We start from the raw sequence: 12,066 nt of genomic DNA on the forward strand, positions 1-12,066 counted from the left end.
AACCTAATTTTATTTAAACTTGTATGTGTGAATATGTCTTTATATTTTGAGAAGTATGAATGGATTATTTTGTGAGCGTATTGAATATGTTTGAAAACCTATGGCAAGTCGTGATTAGAAGCTCAGTATGATATTTAGTCCTTAGCAAGGGACAATCATGCTGCAGCTAGTCCTTAGCAAGGGACGGTCCCAAAAGGGGACAGTGCACATTTGATAACTCCTTAGCAAGGGAACATACTATTGAGGATCCAAAAGGAAGCTCCTTAGCAAGGGAGTGTACCTTTAGGTTCCAAAGGAGCCATCCTTGAGAAATGGGATGAAAGGAGGTTCCAGTCCCAAAAAGGGGACAGCACAACCCTGTCAACGGGGCGTAAACGTTGACCACGAGAAAAGCCTAGGGAATTGTTTATGTGATGGTATTAGAGTCATGCCCTAGCCGGAAGTGTGGGCCCCACATGCGAGGACGCGTGTGCCCGTAAGGGGGGTGGATTGTAGTGACCCAAAAGTGGGGTCTTGCATTCTATGGAATCCCACATCGCCTAGGGAAGCACATGAGAATGTGTTTATAAGGAATGACTTCCCTTCAATGTGTAGAGGCCTTTTCTCCAGCGCAACCTGGGGAAGAACAAAACCATGAGGGGTTAACAACTACAAGGAGCCTCAATTGTGACTAGTTCTTTTGAGGTATAGCGCAGATATGGCTAGCGCTTTTCCTTGGATTGTTACCTATGGTATCAGAGCCAGCCCGGTATCCCCGTGTAGGCTCAGAGACACTACCCCACAAAGTGGGCCCTAATGAGGACGTTAGGGATTTAAGTGGGGGAGATTGTGATGCCCCAATTTGATTGATTGTGTGATGTGTGTGGGTGTGTGATGAGTCCCACATCGAGTATTTACTGGGAAGATCTAGGCTTTATTAACAACTACAAGGAGCCTCAATTGTGACTAGTCCTTTTGAGGTATAGCGCAGATGTGGCTAGCACTTTTCCTTGGATTGTTACATATGGTATTAGAGCCGGCCCGATATCCCCGTGTGGGCTCAGAGACACTACCCCACAAAGTGGGCCCTAACGAGGACGTTAGGGATTTAAGTGGGGGAGATTGTGATGCCCCAATTTGATTGATTGTGTGATGTGTGTGGGTGTGTGATGAGTCCTACATCAGGTATTTACTGGGTTGAACTGGGCTTTATTAACAACTACAAGGAGCCTCAATTGTGACTAGTCCTTTTGAGGTATAGCGCAGATGTGGCTAGCGCTTTTCCTTGGGTTGTTACATATGGTATCTCTGTAATGGCCCCAAAGCGGACAATATCTACACAGTTGGGGCGGGGTCGTTACAGATGGTATCAGAGTTATGCCCTAGCCGGAAGTGTGGGCCCCACACGCGAGGACGCGTGTGCCTGTAAGGGGAGTGGATTGTAATGACCCAAAAAGGGGGGTCTTGCATTCCATGGAATCCCACATCGCCGAGGGAAGCACAGGGGAATGTGTTTATAAGAAATGACCTCCCTTCAATGTGTAGAGGCCTTTTCCCCAGCGCAACCTGGGGAAAAACAAAACCGTGAGGGGTATGGGCCCCAAAGCGGACAATATCTACACAGTTGGGGCGGGGTCGTTACAGATGAGAGGCCTTTTCCCCAGCGCAACCTGGGGAAAAACAAAACCGTGAGGGGTATGGGCCCCAAAGCGGACAATATCTACACAGTTGGGGCGGGGTCGTTACAGATGGTATCAGAGCCATGCCCTAGCCGGAAGTGTGGGCCCCACATGCAAGGACGCGTGTGCCCGTAAGGGGGGTGGATTGTAGTGACCCAAAAGTGGGGTCTTGCATTTCATGGAATCCCACATCGCCTAGGGAAGCACATGAGAATGTGTTTATAAGGAATGACTTCCCTTCAATGTGTAGAGGCCTTTTCCCCAGCGCAACCTGGGGAAGAACAAAACCATGAGGGGTATAGACACCAAAGTGAACAATATCTACACAGTTGGGGTGGGGCCGTTACATATGGTATCAGAGTCGGCCCAGTAATCCCGTGTGGGCTCAGAGACACTACCCCACAAAGTGGGCCCTAACGAGGACGTTAGGGATTTAAGTGGGGGAGATTGTAATGCCCCGATTTGATTGATTGATTGTGTGATGTGTGTGGGTGTGTGATGAGTCCCACATCAGGTATTTACTGGGTTGAACTGGGCTTTATTAACAACTACAAGGAGCCTCAATTGTGACTAGTCCTTTTGAGGTATAGCGCAGATGTGGCTAGCATTTTTCCTTGGGTCGTTACATATGGTATCAGAGCCGGCCCGGTAATCCCCGTGTAGGCTCAGAGACACTACCCCACAAAGTGGGCCCTAACGAGGACGTTAGGGATTTAAGTGGGGGAGATTGTGATGCCCCAATTTGATTGATTGTGTGATGTGTGTGGATGTGTGATGAGTCCCACATCAGGTATTTACTAGGTTGAACTGGGCTTTATTAACAACTACAAGGAGCCTCAATTGTGACTAGTTCTTTTGAGGTATAGCGCAGATGTGGCTAGCACTTTTCCTTGGGTCGTTACATATGGTATCAAAACCGGCCCGGTAATCCCGTGTGGGCTCAGAGACACTACCCCACAAAGTGGGCCCGAACGAGGACGTTAGGGATTTAAGTGGGGGAGATTGTGATGCCCCAATTTGATTGATTGTGTGATGTGTGTGGGTGTGTGATGAGTCCTACATCAGGTATTTACTGGGTTGAACTGGGCTTTATTAACAACTACAAGGAGCCTCAATTGCGACTAGTCCTTTTGAGGTATAGCGCAGATGTGGCTAGCGCTTTTCCTTGAGTTGTTACATATGGTATCTCTGTAACGGCCCCAAAGCGGACAATATCTACACAGTGGGGGCGGGGTCGTTACAGATGGTATCAGAGTTATGCCCTAGCCGGAAGTGTGGGCCCCACACGCGAGGACGCGTGTGCCCGTAAGGGGGGTGGATTGTAATGACCCAAAAAGGGGGGGTCTTGCATTCCATGGAATTCCACATCGCCTAGGGAAGAACATGGGAATGTGTTTATAAGAAATGACCTCCCTTCAATGTGTAGAGGCCTTTTCCCCAGCGCAACCTGGGGAAAAACAAAACCGTGAGGGGTATGGGCCCCAAAGCGGACAATATCTACACAGTTGGAGCGGGATCGTTACAGATGAGAGGCCTTTTCCCCAGCGCAACCTGGGGAAAAACAAAACCGTGAGGGGTATGGGCCCCAAAGCGGACAATATCTACACAGTTGGGGCGGGGTCGTTACAGATGAGAGGCCTTTTCCCCAGCGCAACCTGGGGAAAAACAAAACCGTGAGGGGTATAGGCCCCAAAGCGGACAATATCTACACAGTTGGGGCGGGGTCGTTACAGTAAGGATCGCCGAAGTAGAACATTTTGTTTTTGGGGACACCAGGCATATCTACCCGCATGTATAAATCATCACTCTTTGCTAGAGCGATTTTCACCACAACACCTTTTCGTCCACTCTTCTGAAAGGGTTTGTTCTTGGCGTAATACTCAACTGTTTCAACGCACAAGAAATGAACAAACAGAAAGAAAAGGAAAAAATAAAAAATGAAAGAGAATGTTAAGAAGCTGGTAATATAACAAATTAAGGAAGGACGTGTATAAAAAAACCATAAGAGGAAGTAGAAAAAACCTGAATCAGTGATTTCAAAGTCAGAAAAGAAAGGATCTTCGGGCTCGGGTTGACTCGGGAAGTACGGGTTAGGACCAGTTGAAAAAGCCATTCTCAAAAGGGAGGTGGAGGTGGAGGTGAGGGTTAGTGGAAGTAGGGTTTTGTGGAGGAGAGAAAGGGTTTTTGCTTTGAACATGAATGATCCCATGGGTAGGATATAGGATGTGTGTGTGGATTGTGAGCAGAGCAGAAGGGTTTGGGTTGGGAAGTGAAGGTGTCTGTGTTTGAAGAAATGGGTAGAAAAACAAGGGCTCTGTGGAGGAAGGGGTTTTAGTTGAACCAAGTTTCTCTTTCAACTAGTCTAGAAAGAAACTCTTCAAACTTCTCATATATATATTTTGGTGTGAATTTTGAAATCTAATCGTTGAACTTCATGTTCCTTAGGTTCTTAACATGCATATCAAATTTTGTTCAAATCGGATGTTATTTACTATTCGATCAATAAACTTATTTTTTATATATAATTTTAGATCATAAAAATTTAAAATTTTAAAATTTATTTAATGACATAGCAATTGATCTTTGATATTCTTGAAATTTTATAAGTATGAAGAATATAATAAGAACATGCTATTTAACGGTTAGATTTTTAAAATTCACATTCAATATAAAAATATAGAAGAAGTTTGCAGTGCTTTGTTCATTTTAGTTTTACCTTACTTTTTGACTTTGTATTGATTTGAATGAATCTTTTTCTCTTTTTTATCTGCTATTGTGTTTGTGTCAGTGTTTGTCAGAAAGTGTGTAAGGGAAAGAAACTTGGGAAGGGTACGTAAATAGGTCACTACGAAATTAACGGAGATTCTAGCCTTCTACCCCTATTTTCTAAAATATTTGGCAATATGCCATTGTTTTGAAACTATATAGGTTTGTGCCCTGTTTTGAAACTCAATTTTCAATGAAAAACTCGATTACTTTAAAATCGAGCTATGCCCAATCAAACTATTAAAAAAAAAATTGCATGGAACTCGAGCTCCATGAACTTGAATTCCATTTAAATTGCATGAAACTTATAAAAACAAAAAAAATTGCATGAAAACGTTGCTATAGGGCTCTAAAACACCACTATAAGGCTTTAAAACGCCACTATAGGGCTCCCTGAACCTGGCATAGGGTGATCAAACTTATTAAAACAAAAAATTGCATAAAAACGCCGCTATATGGCTTAAAAACGCCGCTATAGGTCTCCTTGAACCTGGTATAGGGCTATCAAAGTTATAAAAACAAAAAATTGCATGAAAACGCCACTATAGGTCTTCTTGAACGCTGCTTTAGGTATGGAATTCGAGCTCCAGGAACTCGAGTTCCATGCAATTATTATTTTTTTATTTTTTATTTTTTTAAGCTTGATCGCACCATACTCGATTTTCTACCAATCAAGTTTTTTGAGAAACTTGATTTTAGTAAAATCGAGTTTCGAAACAAGGGCAGGAACCTATATAGTTTCAAAACAGGGGTATATTGCCAAATATTTTAAAAAATATGGGTAAAAGGCTATAATCCCCAGAAATTAACGTGGGCTAACTTTTTAGCTTGTTTGGCAGAGTGTCTGGAGAGCATGGTAACTTTTCTCTTCTTAATTTGATGATATTTGCATATTGTAGAGTGCACGTTTCATTGAACCACTATTAATTGATTCCGCTTAACCAGTACACACATTCTCATATTTTTTTATCCTCATATTCTTGCAAAAATTAAGATTTAGGTATTTCATAAATTAAATATTATAGTTTTTTTATGATCTTCTCCAGGAGGGAGTTTCACAAACATATACACTTAGATTGGGTTAGAGTATAAATTCTATCTAGTATAATATATATATATATTTATTTATTTATAGAAATTGATATTATGTGGTTATTAGAGTATTCAATAATTAGAAATCAATTAATGTAATACAACACTTATTTCAGTATTTGATTACTTTTTGCTACAAGCGCTTACAAGTAAGAGGTTGAGTACAGGACCCATACACCTGTTAATGTTATCTTACTCCCTATAATACTAGTTAACATTTAGACTTTTCTTAGACTAAAGGTCTGTTTAGAATCCGCTTATTTTGTAGAAATTGAACACTTTTTGCTAAAAGTATTATTGATAAAGACAAAAGTTAGCTAAAATAGTACAATGAGACTCATAAATAGTACTAAAAAGTGTAGTGAGGCCCAAAAATAATAGCAAAAATAAGTTGAATAGTAAAATAAGTTGACAAAATTAATCATGTCAAATGGACACGTGGGAAGAACAATAATTGTCTGGGCCTCCAAGATTTAATACAAAGTATTAAAGATTAGTTTCAAAGGGTCTCTCGTGATAAAATTAATAAAGATAAAGAAGACCAGCAAACAGGCTTTACAAATTCCAGTAGATGAGCTAAGTACACTAGAGCCATGACCAATCAAGTCGATATAGTTTGATGACTTTTTTCACCATCAAAGGATTTCAAATTTCTTCAAGATCGCCTTGAAGCTCGACTATCCGGTTGGAGAAGCAAATGCTTATCATGGGCAAGTAGGTGCACTCTTATCAATTCAGTGGCCCAAACCCTCCCAACATATGCCATGTCTGTATTCAATATCCCCTCCAAAATTTGCGATAGTCTCAATGCAGCTTCAAGGAGATTTTGGTGGAAACCAAAAGCTCTGGATGGTAGATTCCTTGCCTTGAAAGCTTGGGATAAGCTCTGCCGCCTACCAAAAGGTAAAGGCGATCTTGGCTTCAAAAAAGCCAAAGTCGCTAATAGAGCACTTTTAGCAAAGCTAGCTTGGATGGTCACCTCCAAAAGGGATAGCTTATGCATGATGATTTTAAAAGCCAAATATAAAGTTAAACATGACTAGTTATACAAAGAACCAGCAAAAGCAGCATTACCTATCTGGAAAGCTATTGAGGGAGTAAAAAACATCATTGTCAGAGGTTCCTGTTATCTCATCGGAAACGGAGCTAGTATAAGTGTTTGGCATGACCCATGGGTGCCATGGATTAATGGTTTCAAGGCTATGCCCAAGCATGGTAATGTAGAGCAGACCCCTCTTATGGTCTCTCATCTCATTGAACAAGAATCCTTTGCTTGGAAAGCCAGCCTCATCAAGGACTTGTTTGACCCCGAATCTGCAAGGCCATACCCTCCATACACCTTCCCACCACCTCAAGACCAAACAAGCTTATTTGGTTGCAAAACCCCAATGGAAAGTTCTCTATAAAATTGGCATACCAACTCACAACCCAAATTCCGCCTCCCCCACCCCCCAAGTAGAAGTCAATTGGAAGAAACTTTGGAAGCTCAAGTTGCCGGAGAGAATTAAAATGTTTATTTGGAGGATTGGCACTAACTCCTTACCAACAAAGGACAATTTGCCCAAAAGAATCAATATTGATGACCCCTCCTGTCTCCTTTGCGGTTTCGAAGTGGAGACTTGTTGCCATCTTTTCTTTGGATACCCAGTTGCCAAAGCAATCTAGCACTTTAGCTGTTGGGGTTTCAAGTCAGATGAGCACCATATTTTTGCATGCATGGACATCATCAAGCTAATTTTGGACCCTCCTCAAGCTTTATGCCCTTTTGAAGACCAATGGCTCATTCCCCTTAACATGGCTTTAGTTCTTGATGAAATCTGGCATCTTAGAAACTAAGTTTCTTTTTAGGAGGGACAGGTTGACATTCCAAACTCCATCAAGCAGATAAACTTCAAGTTCTTTGAATTTTCAACATTGTTGGAATCAGAAAGCCCTCATTTGCTACAGCAGTTGTATTTAGATGGGAGCCCCCTCCTTCAGGATGGATAAAACTTAATGTTGATTTAGTTGTAGCTGAGTCTTCTTCTGCCCTCGCAGTTGTTGCTAGAGATGACAAGGGCATAATATCCAAAGCCTGGTCCAAGACCTACCATTCTTGTCCTCCTATTGTAGTTGAAGCCAATGCAATATTGTGGGCTCTACCTAGTTAGCAATCCAAGAAAGATGGTCACATATCATTATTGAAGGAGATGCAAAGCGATATTTTGACCCCCTATTTGTTGAAGATGTTATTCCAGATTGGTCTATTGCTAATTTAGTTTGTAGTATGTTAAATCTTAAAGTAAGTTTTGTTCAGTGTTGTTTACGTTGGGTTAAAAGGGAGAGTACTTCCGCAGCTCATGTCACTGCAAAATTATCTCTTGCTTCTAGTGAGTCCTTTTGTTTTAATAAGGATAATCTCCCTAGAGTTGTCCACTCTGCCTGTTTGGGAGATTGTCTCTCTGCACTTTCCGTTTGAATAAAATTTGAAGTTTATCAAAAAAAAAAAAAAAAAACTATGGCATAGTCATATGTTAGTAAGGAAAAAAATAATAATAATTGAGCTTTGGATGACTTAATATATTCAAATTAAAACCAAGAGCTATTTCCAAGAATTTAACATATATAGAGATAATTTCAATGTGACATCATTTCAGATATGTAGTATCTACTATTTATTTATCTTTTTTAAGGGAATCTATAAAATGAGTAATGCTACATGCACAAACTATTTTACAACATTTTTATAAACTATTGATGTGGCAAATTCTTACTAGTTCTAATTTGGGCCATCATTAATATCACATTTTTATTTACCAATAATTATTTGGTAAATACTAAATCACATCAGTAATTTGTAAAATAGTCTGTATCTGTAATGTTACTCCTACAAAATATATTGGTTTTATCTAATTGCCTAAAAAAGTTATACAAAATTTGACAAATTACTTAATAAAAACTGGATCATAATGCGTTCATTATCCAAAAAGATCAACATTATTAATTATAAATCCTAAAACCCAACCTAATTAGATTTCGATAGATAGTGTGCCTATGCTATAACAATACAATGCCAAAAGCAAATAACTTTAAAACCAGCAAAATCTACCCTCTAATTCCTAATTTTACTCAATATATATTTATGGAAAGGCCCACAAGAATTTCTCTAAAAATTTCATTGGATATATCGTGCATATGTTTGAGGAGTTATCACTAGGTGGGTGATTGATTTGAGTTACCACTGCCTGATTTTTCACCTTAAAACAACAATCAGTGCAAGCTGGCGTGTTGAAGTAAAAGTAAGTGCTAAACTACTGTTTTATTATCAATTACAAAAGACAAAAAGAAGGAAAGGCAAATCTCTAGGAACTTTCATTACTTTTTTAAACACAGATAACAGAGAGCTAAAATAAAGACGAAGAAACATAAAAACTTCATTAAAAAAGACAAATCAAGAACCATCTTAAAAACAAAAACAAAAAAAAAAAAAAAAAAAAAAAGTAGAAAAACCCTAAAGTCATTAACAAAGCTGGAAGAACTGTCAAGCTCCAGTCTTCTTGGGAACAACGATTCTCAAGACTCCATTGTTGACTTGACACTTAGACTGATCCAGTAGATAAAGATGAGAGTCACAGAGAAACTTTCCTTCGTAACCCTTAGCGAAAATCTCGGTAGAGTCCCGTGAAACAGCTTTGAAGCAAAGAGCACCATGGTCTTCCTCTTCCACCCAAACTTTTGTGCCCTCGTTGTCCACCCCAGGTAGGTTGACCTTCAAAATCATCTCTTGCTCATCTTTCTTGACTTCATAGTAAGGACGCACTTCTCCTTCAACTTCAGCAGCAGTACTACTCATGATCAGTGGAACTCTAGTGTCCACGGTGTGGACGAATCGAGCTGCGGAACGCAGACTAGAGAGGGCTGAGAGCTGTTTGGTAATGGCAGCCATATATAACTGTAATGGTAAAAGCTAAAAAGAGGTCAAAGAAATGGGTGAGATATATAGGAAGAGGGCAGAGGCAGAGGCTACTATTGACTATTGTGAGCTGGCCTGTCCTAACCAAAGGAAAACTCAACTCTCCGGATAAAACTTTCCCTCGTCTCAATATTGGCTTCTTCTTTTTTGGTTTTTGGATCCTCTCAAAAAGTTGGGTGTGATTGTACATTGGAGGCATAGGGCATAGACTATAGTGGGTACCCAAAAATCTCAATATTAATTGCTGCGTACAGTTAATAGCCGTAAAAAGTATTTGGTCAGGGCATAGGAAATGCAAAACAGAAGAGACGCAGAGAGGAAATGAGCCAAATGGAAACAAATATTTGTGATTTGTGCATGCTCGGTACGACCTGTCAGAAAAAGGACGTGATTTTTGTAACCTTTATTTGAATTCTTTTTTTCCCTTTAGTTATTTTTTTTATTTTTATTTTTTAACGTGACATGAGACTTTTTGGATTGGAGAATAGGACAAGATATGTTAATGCAAAGTGTAGGTTCACCGGTACTTAGTAAAATGAATGATTCCTTTATCTCTCTTTCTTTTCTTTTCTTTTTATTTATTTAAGAATGATATTTATTTTTTTCGTGGTGCAGTTTTAGGGTTTGTTTGAATTGAGTTTATTTTTACTGAAATTGAAAATACTGTAGCAAAATAATTTTTAAATGTGTGAATAGTACCGTAGGACCCATTTTGAATGAAAAAGTTACTGAAAAGTGAAATTTGTGGGCCCGTGAACAGTGCATGGATGCACTATTCACCGTGGAAAAGTCAACCTTTGCGGCTACTGTTCATGAACAGTAACCGCATTACTCCCTGAAACGCATGAAAAAAAAAAAAAAAAAAAAAAACCAAAAACGCTGAAACTGAAACGCGCAATCCAAATGGCCTCTTAGTGTGCGTTTGGGAAGCGCAAAATGCACGTTTTGCGCACGCGCTTCCCAAACGCATGTTTTGCGTTTCAACAGGTTTTTTTTTTTGAGCAAAAATGTTTGACTTTTCTTGTGAACAGTGCATACCGTGCACTGTTTACAGATCCACAAATTTCACTTTTCAACAATTTTTTCATTAAAAATGGGTCCCACCGTACTATTCACACATTTAAAAATTATTTTGTTACAGTGTTTTTCAGTTTTCAGTTTCAGTTTTCAGCTGTATCCAAATGGACCCTTAATCAAATGTACTAATATTAAACACCCTACTTCTTTGCGCTTTCAGCTGAATATTTGCTTAGTGAACACTGATGTTAGACATTGTGAGATACGAGTTAAACGGTATTCTTATTTGTAATTTTTTTTTTTTACGTGGTCCACCATGAGGACCTCATAATTTCTCCTTACTTAGACTTGACTCTTCTCTCTTGTCCCACTTATTCTCTCTCAGATTTCCCTTCTCTATCTTCTCTTTCTTGTACCTTTGTTTCTCTCTCTCTCTCTCTTCCCTCTCTCTCTCCAACTTGACCCACTCTCTCAGGGGTGTTCATCAGTCGAATCGTTGGGCACCCTTGAATTGTTGTGGGACGATTTTCCTTTGACTGGCGTCAATCAAGATTGCCTGAGGTCGTTTTTTCGGCATATACGGTGGTGGTGGTTTTCATCTAAATGTTTGTCGGTGCTCCAATCTTTGATAGAAAAAAAATAGAAGATCTCAATATTATGAACCAAATCAGAGCCAACACAAACCAAATCTGGGTTAAAAATCGTTAGATCTGGGTTTGAATTGAAGCCAACTTGAAACAAATCTAGGTAGATCTTGGTTCGAAAGCTTTTAAATTTGGGTTTGAATTAATTGAATCGATCGGAGCCACTTATGATATGGGTGGATTTGTAGTGGGGGGTGGTTGTGGCTTCTGATGTGGTGATTGGTTTGCTATGATTTTTTTTGGATTTGAGTTTTGTTGTAAGATTTGGGTTTCGTTGTGGGTTTGCTTGGGATTTTTTTTTGAATTTGAGTTTTGTTGTAAGATTTGGGTTTCGTTGTGGGTTTGCCTGGGATTTTTTTTTTGAATTTTTTGGATTTAAGTTTTGATGTAAGATTTGAGTTTTGCTGTTGTGGATTTGGCTGAGGATTTAAAAAAAAAAAAAAAAAAAAATTGGATTTGAGTTTTGTGGTAAGTTTTGGGTTTTTTTGTTATGGCTTTGGCTGGGATTGAGTATGGGTAAAATTGAAGCGGATTTAAGGTTAGAGAGAGATATAAGGGAAGAGTAGCCTGATAGAGGGAGAGGAACCAGAGAGAAGAGACTAGAGAGAGTTAGAGAATGAGTAGAATGAGAGAGAAGAGACAAGTCTGAGTGAGGGAAAGAAAAATGACGGAGGGGTAACGGTGATAAGGGTGTTAGGGATTAATATGTCTTTTAGGGACCTAATTACTGGTTAATTTTGAAATGTTTTGAACCTGAGTGGTATTTGCCCAAACCTCAAGGGAGGTTAATGGAATTTACCCTTTTTTGTATTATTTTTAGAGTGAATCTACCTCTGAAACAGAACGTTTGTGTTTTTTTTTTTTTTTTTTTTTTTCATCAAGCACTCACCAGACAGAATACCAATTAAATGGGAAGCTGTTACAAGCTAACCACAAA

The sequence above is a fragment of the Quercus robur genome, chromosome 12, assembly GCF_932294415.1.
Source record: "Quercus robur chromosome 12, dhQueRobu3.1, whole genome shotgun sequence".
Classification (NCBI taxonomy): domain Eukaryota; kingdom Viridiplantae; phylum Streptophyta; class Magnoliopsida; order Fagales; family Fagaceae; genus Quercus; species Quercus robur.